General features: G+C 38.0%; 1 protein-coding gene across 1 annotated transcript in view; it reads right to left on the reverse strand.

Annotated features, from left to right (window-relative positions):
- The window catches only part of LOC150077553 (osmotic avoidance abnormal protein 3-like), a 425,893-nt gene extending 421,847 nt beyond the window's left edge, over positions 1–4,046 (reverse strand). The window contains exon 1 of the mRNA XM_090385940.1: positions 3,906–4,046. The gene's annotated coding sequence lies outside the window, so the exon portion shown is untranslated. The remainder of the gene's footprint in view (positions 1–3,905) is intronic.
- Positions 4,047–14,516: the final 10,470 nt, after the last annotated feature.

Below are 14,516 nucleotides of genomic sequence, written 5' to 3' on the forward strand. Positions count from 1 at the left end.
TTTATATGTAACTATAAATAGAAGTAGAATGGAAAAACAAAGATACTAAACTACTGGCAACTTGCAAAAGTTTAGGTATAAGAAAAAGAAATGCAAAAATTGGATTCATACTTGAAATGAATTAAAAGAAGTGATTGAAAATAAGAAATATTTACAAACAAAGAAACTAGAAGATGAAATGGAGTAAAAAAAGAAAAGCAGCAATTGTTAAAAGATTGGTTAGGAAAACAAAACGGCAGGACTGGGAGAAATTTGTGAAGTCCTCAGCAAGAAATTTTACAGGATATCAATGGTATGGCTTCAACGTGTTTAATAAACTCAAATTGGACATAAGGATAATCTCAAAATAAATTCAATTACAGTGAAAGAATGGGAGACACTATTATAAACTTTTAAAAATTAAATGCCCATAGAAATAAATAATAATCAATTAAAGAAATCACTAATAATACACTGACCAAATAACACAGAATTACATATGGAATCAATTTTAGAAGAATTTAAATTAGAATTAATAAAAGCCAAAATCCAAAAAAGTCCAGGCATAGATGGAATTAGTATTGAGTCAATTAAATATGGAGGTGAAAAGTTAGAGAAGAGTACTGAAATTTCTTAATACAGTATGGAGAAAACCCCAGGGGCTCACATCTGGTGAGTATGGGCTTGGCACACCCAGGGTCCTGAGCTGGATATAATCATTCTTCTCTTTCTTGGTGATTCCCTTCTCTCTCTCAGGGTAACTCAGAATTTTGTTTTTTTGGCTGGTGCAGCAAAAGCCTCAGGATTCCTTGCACCATATGGTTAATGATAATAATGATAATAAAGTGAACTCCCTAATGAGTGGAAAATAGGAGTGGCAATAAATCTACATAAGAAGGGATCTAAAGAACTTTGTGAAAATTATAGAGATAACACTTCTATGCAGCACATACAAAATTTATGCAAACATCTTAAAAAAAACAAACTTCTAAAATGTGTGGAAAATGTTTTAATTTAAGAACAATCAGGTTTTCGGAAGGGCCAAGCTATATTGATCCAGTCTTTATTTTACAACAAATAATTAACAGGAGAAAAGAATTCAACCAGCCAACCTTGCTACTGTTTGTTGATTATAAGGAAGCATTTGACAAATCTACCGACCAACTCTCTGGAAAAATTCTAAAATTTTATGGTGTAAATTCACAATTATTATCAGCAATTAAGGCATACAGATTAGCATTATTAGCATTAGTAGAGGCATTTGATGCAAGAAAGCAAGCTTATGCAGCATCAGCCAAAAAAAAAAAAATAAATAAATAAAAAAAATAAACAAATAAATAAATAAATAAAAAATAACCACTTCCACTTCACCCCTCTGTTCATTCGAAATACCTGTCCAGCTGAGCCTTAAACTTATTTAGGCTATCAACTTCCATGACAAGGGATGGAAGTCTATTCCACCAACCAACCACCCGCTGGCTAAAGGCAAATTTCCTCACATCTAGATGTAATAGTGATGACACCTAGATGTAACAGTGTAACTAAACAATTTTAAATTTTCAAACAGAATTAAAAGTAGAGGATTACAACAAGGATGTGGAGTCTCTCCTTTATTGTTCAATCCATATATCAACAGAATTTGTGAACAGATGACTGGGAAAAATTACACTCTACTGGGATTTCAATTTCAGCAAAAAAGTCTCATTCTACTATATGCTGATGACCAAGTTATTTTAGCTGAATCTGAGATGATATAATTACAAAAAGCAACCAGCAATCTCTTAAAAATTAGTTAATTATTTGGTATAGAAATATTAATCCAAAAAACCAAAACTAAAGCCATGCAAGGAAAGGAATTATTATGAGCAAAAATAATAATTAACGGCCATATAACAAAACAAGTAAAACATTTATGTACCTTGGCAATACGATTTTAGATTTAGGAAATGCAGACATGGAGAGTAAAATAATAAATTTCAACAAAATGAATGGTATTATTAGAAGACATTTTGGTAAATATAAGTCAAGGAATATACAATCACGACTCCATAAAGTAATCTCTAAACCAGCCTTAATGTTTGGCTCCAAAACTTGGAGTTTGAAGAAAAAAGATGAAAGAAGGTTGGGGGCACTACACATGAAATTTCTTAGGCCTCTTACAGGGTACTTGTTGAGAGACTATATCCCAAACTACACCATTAAAGAACATTTAGGTATCAGCAATATAGTGGAAGATATTACAAGAGACAAAATACAGTGGAAGGAACACGTAATAAATATGACTGATGAAAGCCTACCTAAGAAGGCTCTGTTTTATAGGCCACGTGGATGGAGGAGTGCTGGAAGACCCGAGAAAAGAGATGGACGGACCAATTCGAGTCTTGGAACAGCAAAATTAACAGCAAAATCCTTGTTTGTAGAGAGGTAATCGTTATACTCCAGTTTATGGGTACCACTTGTCTGTGTTGTGGGCGTGGTCAAAGAATGGAGTGATTGTACAGTTGAGTTCTGTGATTGGGCGATTACTGTGAATGCATAATTTTTCTTTCTGATTGGATGTAAATTTCCTTCTGATTTGGAGGAAAATGCGAAATTATCATTTGCATATGTGCCATTCTTGTTTAGTCACTGCCATTGTGCTGGTGCTGTTGAAATTGGTGAGAGCAAGTTTGATAAGAGGAAGTAGAATAGTGAATGGGTAGTGGTGTTTGGTGGGGCTGAATGAAGTACATGGTGTTATTTCAGGGTGTTGAAAATCGGAGTAAAGAAGTTGTCCTAGATATCGTTAAGACTTCCATTTTACCCAGTACTACTATAATATCAGATTGCTGGAAGTCTTACAATTGTCTAGGTAACGATGAGTTTCAGGAGATAGCTATTAGCCACTCACTTCCCTTCAGTGATCCCGAAACTGGTGCAAATGGCAGCAGTATAGAGGGTTCATGGAATGCTATTGAACAGTAACCACCATCAAGAAAAGTTGATGGTCAGTTTAACCCCTCCTCGTAGAATTTATGTGGTGGCATTCTGGAAGGAGTGACATAACGATGGCTTTCATCAACGGAATTTGATTTGTGAACTATACCAGCCAGCATGCCACGACTGATGAGGTGAGTTTTCTTTGTATTCAAGTAGTCATTTTTAGTGAAAAAGGTTGTCTTTATGCAACTTCGGAAGGGATTCAAGCAAAAAACCAGTCGTTAGCCATGGCAAGGATTAGTGAGGTGGGTTTTCTTTGTATTGAAGCTGTCATTTTTGTTTAGTGAAAAAAAAGTTGAGTTTTTACACAACTTTGGGAGGGATTCAAGCAAGAAACCATGACTCATGAAGTGTTTTTCTTTGCACTGAAGTTGTCACTTTTGTTTAGTGAAAGTAGGTTAAGTTTTTATGTGACTTTGGGAGGTATTCAAGCAAAAAACGCACTTTTTTTAAAAATTTGCATTTATATTCACTTATTTTAATTTCGTATTGCCGTTTCTCTTTTTCTTTATTTAGGTTGCGACGTATTGTCATGTCATACACAGCGAGAAGTGCAGGGGGAGGGGAAAGCAGTGAATGGCACCTGCCAGTCATTACCTTCTTAATGTCTTTTCGTCGAAGTACGTTAGGGTACCCACAATCTGGAGTTTTACCGAAGCAATGTTCTCTAGGTGAAAGCTGTGGCTGTGACTAGCAGCCTTCCCCAAAGAAAACTCCAGTATAAGCTACTGTTCAACATACAAGTTTCTGACACCTCAAGCAATGGACCACCAAAAATTAATATTTTAATTGCTAATTTTAGAAATAAACTGTATAACTTAATAAGACGCTAAAATTTGCATAATGAAACTTTAGTCGTGTCTATACTGCACGATCAGTGTACTCCTGAAATTCATTGTACTATTACAAACTGTAATCTCGAAATAAATAAACTTGCCATTCCTTACCTGTTTTAACTCAGCGCATTCCCTTGATAAATGCTTCTATTCAACGGTTCTGGTGCCGTAATATCAATTAATAAATATAAGTATAGAATATTAAGCAATTTTCTTCCATGGAGCAATTACCCCTAGAAGTCCAAATGCAATTATTTCGTGCATGTTCATTAAACCTACACAAATTTATTGCACTGTACCCTGTTACAGTTCGATAGAACATACCTATGTTACAGGTGGGCTGTATAAAAACTTAGTAAAACACATTGCATGACTTAACGGTATCGGTATATGAACAAAATTGAAGCCAAGGTCGTGGAAAAACATGCTTTCACTTCACTGACACACATATTTAACAGAGAGATGACTGTCATCATTATTAACGAAATTTATTGTACCATATATCGAAAAGTCCTTTTCTGTGGGGTTAAGTCGCGTACACATAAATGCGTCCGCATTAAAAACGTTGCAAACATGTGGATCGTTAACGCAACGTCAAACCGTCGCCGACAGCAACCCGGTACCCATACATTCGCTACACATGTCTACTGTCGTAGATACCAAAAGCATAACACTGCTGTTAGGCTACACTTCGCCCTCTATCGCTAAAATTCAATAAACCAGAATAAATGTTTAAATTCACTCAACTTCAGAGAGAAATGTTCACAAACTTTTTAATTACTGTACTTAAATTGACTACAAGCTACGAAATGTATCTGGCCACAGTCCTTTTGCAGACACATCGCAGCTTGTAATCAAATGACATATTTTTTTTTTGCATAAATCGACATAATTTTAAATCGGTTTACAAAAGAAATTTTCCAAATTTGTAAAATAAGTAAAAGAATTTTTACAGATTCGGAAATTTAAAACTGTATGAACGTAATGGTACAGCGTAATACATGTAACGTAAACTTGATAGCCTAATACGTACAACTGCATTTAAGTATCTATTAGTTAGTATAAACGGCCTCCGTAGCTGAGTGATCTTCTCAAAGAGCGTGTTGTATACACGCTCTTTGAGTAGACCGGGGTTCAAGTCCTTGACTGCTAAATATGGCCGATCTGCCAGCCTGTACTAGACCAGCTGGAAAATTATGGCCCATTTCACTCTATAAGTACACAGATGTCGGGAAAAAGTCGTGATTTAGGATTAAATTTAAAAATGTCTGCAATTCTGTAAAGATACAATAGGAGGGAGTACATGATGAAAGCTTTGTCAATCAGCTGAGCAAGCTTCCATCCTACAGTGGATTGATAATGGCTGTAGTTTACTTTTTTTTTTAGTTAGTGTAGCACTCTCAGACTAAATTGTATTTAAACGGAAATCAAGCCTCAGTTGTTGTTGTTGAGTTTTAGGAGCATCAGCGACTAAGGTCATATCGCTCCGTGTACATTGTCTGTAAATTGCGCTTGTTCTGAGATCGATTTTCTGTTTTGCTGGACGAAAACCCTAGTTTCCGGGATAAAAAACAGTGGTACCCACGCCTAAGACGGACTAACTCAACCATGTTATGAAAAAGACCCATAAAAGTTCTTCCCGTCATCGATGGGATTCGAACTCAGGTCTTTTCCATCCGGTGTGGGAAGGACAGCAACCCAACCAACTGTACTACCACAAGGGATGCCTCAGACCAGAGCAACAAAGCAGTAAACTCAAAGTAGTGGGAGTGCTGTGGCTCTGGAGAGAGCTGAAGGAGATGTTCTCCTACGAATAACAGCCTTCCAAAATGTACTACTTGTGCGAGGCTTCAAGATCACTGGAACAGAACATTACAGATGCGGGGGGGATGTCTTGGGTGTTCGGTGCAAAGAGTGTGAAGAAATAAGGCGTGAACTCAGTGTTCTGATGGGCGTTTTGAAAGCGTGAAGAATAGAGTGGATGCACACGAAAGAATAAAAATGGGGGCCCATCAAGCTCTCAGCTGCCCAACCCAAAGCAACAACTTACACACTTTGGAAACATAGTGGCAATTCACAAAGCAGAATGCGCTGGTCCCACAGAAGATAGTTATTGTTGGTGACTCTATTGTAAGGAAAAACAGAAAATACACAACACAGATGTCGGAAAAAAGTCGTGATTTAGGATTAAATTTTAAAAGTGTCTGAAATTCTGATGAAAGCTTTGTCAATGAGTTTCGTCCTGAACAGGCTGCCAAGGATCATGGGGAAGAATTTTACCCAGCACGGTCTGTGCTTGTTACCAGGAGCAATTGTTTTTACAGGGATGGGATACACTTAATTATAAAGGGTGCAAGAATATTTGCTGATGCTATCGAGGCAGTGTTAAGTGGGTCGGAAAACTGTTAGCATTGGGAAAGGATACAGACTAATGGAATAACAAGAGCTGTAGGCAAAAGTAGAAGTGATTCTTGCACTGCTTCTATTAGAACATTCAGTAGCTGGAAAGAAAGGTATTGAAGACTTCAAACCCTGTTGTGTACACGAATGTACACTTTCATGTACACTAGTACATGCAAGTGTACATTACTAGGAGCATGGTTTATAAATTTGATGAATTCGAAGTTCTGATTACGTCATCAAATACAGACATTAAAGGTTGTTGTTGTTATGGAGGTTTAATGGCACATAAGCTGCTACAGCTATAATGTGCCTGTTCATTTATTATATAAAGAGAAGAGAAATTTCCGTAAAGTCAGAAAAGATTCTGAAATCAGAACTGATTAAAAAGCCCAATTTGCCTTAGGAAATAAAAAAATTCAGAAATATTTGCCTTATCACCAATGAGATTTTCAAGGGTTATTGGTTTACGAAGATTAACCAGTAAAAGCAAGGTTGAAGTTCTGTCTTATTTATAGTAGGGGCAGTCAATGAAAATATGTTTCACAGTAAGATTTATAGAACAATGTGGACACTGCGGTGAATCATCTCCAGTAAGCAAATGTAGGTGAGTCAGATGGGTGTGACCTATTCTTGCTCTTGAAAGAACTACTTCTTCTCGTCTTGTTGTACGGACACTGGAACGCCAAATTCTTGGATCCTGTTTAAACTTAAAGAGTTTATTATTAGTCTGATAGCGTCAGAGGGCTGGCAGCATTAATGACCAATGTATAGTCTGATGCTGGAACACAGATATTGGTTAAATCAAGGGTGGATGGATTTTTCGGACTTTGATCGGCCAGTTCATTGCCCAAAATACCAGAATGTGCCGGAATCCAACAGAAAGTGACCTGTTGATGGCGTTCTTCAATTTGCAGTAATAAGCTATTGATTTCATTTAGAACTGGGTGAACTTTATCTGAGGAATTACATAATGCCATGATTGAGCTGAGTGAATCAGTATAAATAACAACAAAAAGAACAGTCAGAACAAAGATTTTCTAAGGATAGTTTAACTGCATATAATTCAGCTGAGAAGATACTGAATTCATATGGGAGTGACGCTGAAATAATGGTATTCGGAAACACTGCGGCTGCTCCAACGTTAGAATTAGATCTAGAGCCATCTGTATAAATTGGGGAAAATCAGTATCGTTGAGTGTGAACTGCATGAAGTTGTTTGACAGTGGATGCCGATAAAGCATTCTTTCCCCATTGGCAGAGTTGCGTGTCACAGGGATGAATAGGAGGAGTGTTCCATGGTGGTTGGGTGCAAGTTTCTATCTGTTGTACAGAATGGATGGAAACATTCCAAAACTGTATCAATTCAAGAAGGCGAAGGCCAGCTGGCTTTACTATGCTAGGTTTATTTCTGTAAAGGTTTTCTAATGGTGGATTGAAAAGGCATGACTGAATGGGATGTGATGTAAAACTTTGTATCTTAACAGCATACTTCAGTAACAGTGCTTTCCTACGTAAACTTAGTGGGGATTCGTGAGCATCAATGTAGAGACTGTGTCCTGGCGATGTCCTGAATGCAGTAAGTGCAATTCTCAAAGCATTGTGTTGAACTGGATCAAGCAAGCGCAATGCACTCGCTCTGGCAGAATCGTAGATGGCAGCTCTATAATCCAGACGTGATCTGATTAATGACCCGTATCACCGAAGCAGAGAGGTACGATCTGCACCCCATGTTTGGGCGGATATAACTCTGAGTATGATCAACTTTTTTAGACAGAAAGTACGTATATTTTTAATATGATATAAGAATTTTAATTTGTTGTCTAGGATTAATCCTAGAAATCGGATGTTATTAGTGACTGGGATGGATATATTAGAGATTTGAAGTTCAGGATCCGGGTGAAACTTGCGTTGTCTACAAAAATGGATAGCAACTGTTTTCTGCTGCGAGAGTCGGTAGCCGTTGAGGCTGGTCCATTGCTGTATTTTATTAAGTGATATTTGAAGCTGTCTTTCAATAGATTTCATGTTTTGGGAATGGCAGGAGATAGAAAGGTCATTTGCATAAAGGTAAGTCTCTACTGTATTTGGAAGTTGTTTAGTAATGGAATCTGTTCTAAGAGCGAATAGAGTGGCATTCGCACTGATCCCTGAGGAACACCTTCTTCTTGAATAAACGTTGCAGAAAGGGCATGCTGGTATCGAACTTGAAATGATCTAGTATGTAGAAAATTCTTCACAAATATAGGAAGGTTGCCCCGCAGACCAAGAGAGTAAAGATCTCTAAGTATGCCAAGTCGCCAGGTGGTGTGAAAAGCCTTCTCTATGTCTATTGAAACCATTACTAGATATTTTTGTTTTACAAAGGCATTACGAATGGCAAATTCAGCCTTAACCATGAGATCCAAGCATGACCAGTTTTGACGAAAGCCATATTGACAATGGCCCATTAGCTGTTCTGACTCTATGATCCAGATGAGTCTACTGTGGACAATCTTTTCAAGGATTTTTCAAAGACAGCTTGAGAGAGGTATTGGTCTATGGCTATGGGGGTTGGATGGATCTTTTCCAGGTTTTAGAAACGCCAAAATAGTAGAATGATGCCAAGAAGCTGGATAAACATTTTCTAAAAAAATACGGTTGTAAAAGACCAGGAGGAGGCACAATGCTTCATCATCAAGATGTTGGAGCATGACCTAATAGATCCTATTCGGTCCGGCAGCACCATTGTGGGCTGTTCTAATAGCATGCAAGAGTTCGGAAAATTGCAGAAGTTTGTTATATGCAGAAGGCGGGCAGTTTGAAAGTTAATAGAATGCCTTTCTGTTGCGTTTTTAATCCACTGAAAAGATGTAGCATAAGCTGATTCTGCTTAGATTTCTGCAAATGTATTGCCCAAAGTATTAGCTATTTCCAAAGGATTAGATAGCTCTTCTCCCTTCCAATAGAGGATTAGTGAAGGTATGGTTGGAAACTTACCAGAAAGCTGTCTAATTTTTTTCAAAATTATTTTGCAATCAGTGTTTCTGTTAATGCTGGATGCAAAACGGGTCCAGAATTCCTTCTTGGCTTGCCTTTGTACGAAACGTGATTTTGCCTTTGACTTCTTAAAATTAATCAGAGTAGCTGTGGTTGGATATTGCAGAAACAAATTCCAGGCTTTAATTTTCGCTTTTGTGCGTTTCTCATTTCACCAATAATTATAATGCTTTCGGCCCAGGGGATTTGATAGTGGAATTGCGTCTTTGGCCACATTTAGGAGATGCGATGTGATGTAATCTGTCCCATCACCAATAGGCTGGAGACGGATTTTTTCCTCATCGAAAGAGATTGATGACTGAAATTTTGCCCAGTTTGCTTGGACAAATTTCCATTTGCTGCAGGATTGAAATAGAGGAGTCTGTGCTATCAACACTTTGCATACAATTGGGAAGTGATCACTGCCCATAGTATCATTAATAACATACCACTCTATGGTTGGGACTGGTACTGGAGAACAAATGGAGAGATTTATTGCTGAGGTATGTCCAGTTGGGAGCTGAACGTGAGTGTGTGTGCCAGTATTGAGTATGGCGAGGTTTAGTGCATCTAAAAAACTTTCAGTGAGTCGACCCCGTCCATCTAATTTAGGAGCACCCCATAAGGGGTGGTGCCCGTTTAAGTCCTCTAATATACAGAATGGTGGAGGTATCTGTATAAAGATGTCTTCAAGGTCTTTTAAACAGCAAGTATGGTTTGGCTGTAAGTAGATTGAGAATAAAGTTATTGCAATGTGGAGAGTTACATGAACAGCAACAGCTTCCATTTCAGTTTGAAGTGGGATATCTTTAGTTGGAACCTTTGAACTTATCAGAATTGCTACACCACCACCACGGGCAGCATTTGCTGTATTACGATCTCTTCGATAAAAGCAATAGTTCTTTATCGAAGGAGAAATTTGAGAGGTTAGGTAAGTTTCCTGAAGACAAAGGGCAACTGGAAAATATCTTTTAATTAAATCATGAATATCATCTGTGTTGCAACGAAAGCTTCTGCAGTTCCATTGTAAAATACAAGGCATTATTTGTGTTTAATTGATGGAGCTGTATCTCACTACTTTTTGAAGGTGACTGACTTATAACATTCCGATTTTGGTTTATCTTTTCTAAACTGGCCTACCAGTGTCCATTTCTTCTTTAGCATAGATTTCTAAAATAGGATCTTCTTGTATAGATGTGCCATCTGTGTCCATGGTTGTGTCTTGAATATTTTTCATTACATGTGAGTTTGTAATATGGGGTATGATAGCACTTATTGGAGGAGGAGGAGGAGAAGCCGCTGGTATTGTCAGAGGAGTATTATTTGCTTGGTCCTAGAGTTTGGGTTGTTGTTTACGTATATTTGGCTGTTGCTCAGAGAGGACATTTCTAGCCCAATCAGAAATTGATTTGTTAGTGGGAACTGTGACATCAGTTTGAATGGAGACTGTTTGATACTTTTTTACAGCATTAGCATAGGTCATATTTTTGGTTATAGTAGGTAGGTGCAACTCGTTTTCTCGCTTCTTGGTAACTGACTTTGTTCTCGACCTTGCATTTTGCTGTTTTTTTTCTCAGTTTTCCATTTTTCACAATTTTTGGAATATGCAGGATGGTCACCTTTGCAGTTGGAGCACGTCATTTTTGTAGTCGTACAGTCACTTTGTATGTGATATAAGGACCCACAATTAGGGCAGACAAGAACTCCTCTGCATACAGTTTGTGAGTGGCCATACTTTTGACATTTATAACATCTTAAAGGATTGGGTATCTACGGCCTCCGTAGCCGAGTGGGCAGGAGCGGGAGTGCAGTAGCACACTCTCTTTGAATAGACCTGGGTTCAAGCCCCTGACTGCTGAATACGGTCGATCTGCCACCCCGCACTGGACCAGCGTAGCAGATTATGGTCCATTTCCTTCAGCATGAATTGTTGAGGAGGCTTCCATCCTGCAGTGGGTTGATAATGGCTGCTCTTTACTTTACTTTTATCTACGGGCAGATGCGGCAAAGTAAATAACCTGCTTTTACAGAGGCTGGTAAGTTAGGGGTATTGAAGGTGAGAATAATATTTCTTGTTGGTGTAAATTGATTATCTTTTTTAGTCATTATACGTTTTTCTTGAATTACATTTTCAGCTCTTAGGTTATTCCTCGGTGACCTTTAGAAGGTCCCAACCGGATATGGCACCCTTAGATGAATTTAAGGTTGCGTGAGGAGATATTTTTACTGGAATGCCAGCAAAGTTCGTAATCTGTAAAAGTTTCTCCTAATGCCTGTGGTTCCTAGTTTCCACTAATAGGTCTCCTGATTGCAGTCTCTCTTAATAGTCTTAGGAGATCCTGCAATACCTTTCAGATGTTTTTGTATTACGGAGGGAGACAGTTTGCTCATAGGCTGACTAGTGAGGGAGTGCAAAATTAAAAATGATGGGCAGGTTTGCTCCATCTGATTAGTCTTCTGTCTCTTTGGATGATCATTCCCTAAGTCAAGATTGTTGTCATGGTCAAAGCAGGTGTCTGTTCTTGAGCTCAAAGGCTCTAACGGTGGATAATTATTTTTTATCCATGATGGCTCCTTTTGACCGTGGGTGTTTCTCTTTACCACCCAGATTACCGGCCCCGCCACAGGGAGGCAGGAGCAGTACCGCTTTGTGGCCAAGCGCAGAGTTAGTACGGTTAGTAAGGTTATCTAAATTAAACAAAACAGTGCTTTCCTTCTTCTGAGCTCTCTTCTTATTTCTTTTAAGAAATTAGAGCTACTTAACAGAAAATTTTAATAAGTGCAAGGGAAAACAAAGGAAAACTCGTTCGCTGTAAAGAAAAATGCTCTATATATGCACAATAATCACTTGGCCAATAAACGCTTGGCACCCGGGGTCGATACATTGAAGACGCGGTGTCACTCAGACCTAAGGAATACAGAATTTGAATATGGGGAATTCAATTTGATTTTGGTTTTTATGGCGCAAAACGACTAGGGCTATAATGCCCCATAATATAAAAGTTCCAAAAACCGAGATTTCGGTAATCTTTAAAATTTTATTATATAAAAAAAAAAAACATATATATATACAATGCAGTATACGAATAAAAATGAATGTCTATTTTATATAACATAATCTTCATTGTTAGATAAAATCTGACGACGTGTATATGGCTCAGTCAGACGGGAAAAAGCGATAAATCGACCATTTCTAAAATCGATACATTCCTCACGCATAGGTTTGTTTGTTTGTTTGTTTGTTTATTTACGGGTTTTATTGACATGGGAGGGTCATCAGCCCTCAGCAGAAAGGAATGTGCCAGATGACTATGTCCTATGTGGAGCAGAAAAAGAACAACTTCCTCTTTGTGATCCCTGCCCAGACTAGACTGCCATAGTTTCATCACAGGCTTAATCAGATATATGTTAGTGACCTGCCATGAATCTTGCCGCTGGGAATATATTTTATTACGAATTATTTGCTTGTAGTCTATATATGGGACTGACAGACCGAGATAATTCATTGGAACTGCAGATTTGGCTACATTAACAGCCAAATCGTTTCTGCCAACCGAACGCGGCTGGGGATCTCAAAGAAGCGGACATTGAAATCACCATCACAGAGGGTGCATGTCATCTGTTGAAACCGGGATAGATGAGTCAGCTTAGTAGTGTATTTCATTGCAGATAAAGCGCGAAGTGAATTCAGAGAATTAGAGTATATAATAAACCGTAGTACTGCGTACTAACGGTTTATTATATACTCTAATTAATAGTGTATTTCATGCACTAATTACAATACCTAATTCATATAACGTTGCAAAAAAATGATCCATGTCCTGCCAAGAAGAAGGTGTCGTGAAAATTTGTACTAAGCCATCTGGACCAAGATTTACCATTAATATTTACACGCGGAAGAAATTTATTTGCAATGCGATCCTTAGTACCATCATTTCGTCTGCGCGGGTAGCACAGTGTATTGTCACCGCCCTCCCCACACACCAGGTGGAAAAGGCTCGGGTTCGAATCCCGTCAATGATGTGAGGAACTTTAGTGGGCTTTTTTTCACTCCATAGCCGAGTTATTCGGTTCCAGGCGTAGATAGCAAGGTTTTTTTTTCCAGAAACTCGGTTTTTTCGTGCAGAAAACAGAAAATTGACCACAGAACACGCGCAATTTACAGACAGTATAGACGGAGCAATATGACCTTAGTCGCTGATGCTCTTAAAACCCTAACACAACAACATAATAATATATCGTAGTGTTCTCTTCTACAGAAATCGCCAAATCACTAGAAACTCTGGGTAACTGGGGCAGGTTAAAAGCACTTAGACAATTCGCTTGGCACCATAGACCAGTGGAAATAAATTCAAAAGGGCTAGCGGAGCTAAGAAACAATCATAATTTCTTGACACATACACTTGATAAAAAAAGACTGTATTTAATTAAATGTAAGCAAAATAAATTAACAAAATTCTTGTATTCGTGCATCTGTTTATTGTTAACAAATGCAGTTTTTGTCGGGTGTGCATGTTAAAAAGACGAATGGAAAATAATTCTCTGCAGCCAAGAATCTTGCGCTGTCCTAGATGCTCTACCATCTCACAATTCTCTCAAGTAATAGAAAGCAGTTAAAGAAAAAGTTATTGGTTTATAGGAAAGTAATTTAGAGTGGTATTGGAAAAGGGGAAGGTTTAGAATCCATAACTGTATAACTAGTTAGTTGCAGCCTACATAGGATACACTTCGAAGAAACCTCATACTTTGAATGTCTGGCCGTTTGAGTTTAAAAAAGAGATGTCGAGTCCCATCTCTTCAAACTGTTAGTTTAAGAAATTCAGATATCCCTGTAAATATAGTTCTCCTGTTTGGCATATCTGTATTGCGATGTTATATTCATTTAAATTCTCTTCAACCAGCAAGTTGAATGGAATTTAGTATCAGTCGGTAATGTTTTGTAGCCAAGCATTGAAAGCTGGTTAAAGAGGAGAAATAATTAAATATCAATTAATTTAATAGTGTATCATTTCAAGGTACGGTTGTTGTCTTTTTAAACAGCCCACGGCACACAGCGCTACAACAGAGTATCAGAGAAGAGATAAGTGGCATCACTCATTCACTGTTATCACAGATATCGTAGTTGTAACAACGAGTACCTGAGATATCTCTTCTAGCCCTACGGTCAGGACACAGACAGATCGATACGAGAATGGCAATGATAAACCGCTAGCTTTGAGTTGACCTCGCTAGGAGGGAATTCAACTGTAACTAAATACTGGAGAACTTTTCTTTATATAAGGGCAAACTAACCCTGGGCGTTGA

The sequence above is a fragment of the Mastigoproctus giganteus genome, chromosome 12 (assembly GCF_048544385.1).
Source record: "Mastigoproctus giganteus isolate SK-2022 chromosome 12, ASM4854438v1, whole genome shotgun sequence".
NCBI lineage: Eukaryota > Metazoa > Arthropoda > Arachnida > Uropygi > Thelyphonidae > Mastigoproctus > Mastigoproctus giganteus.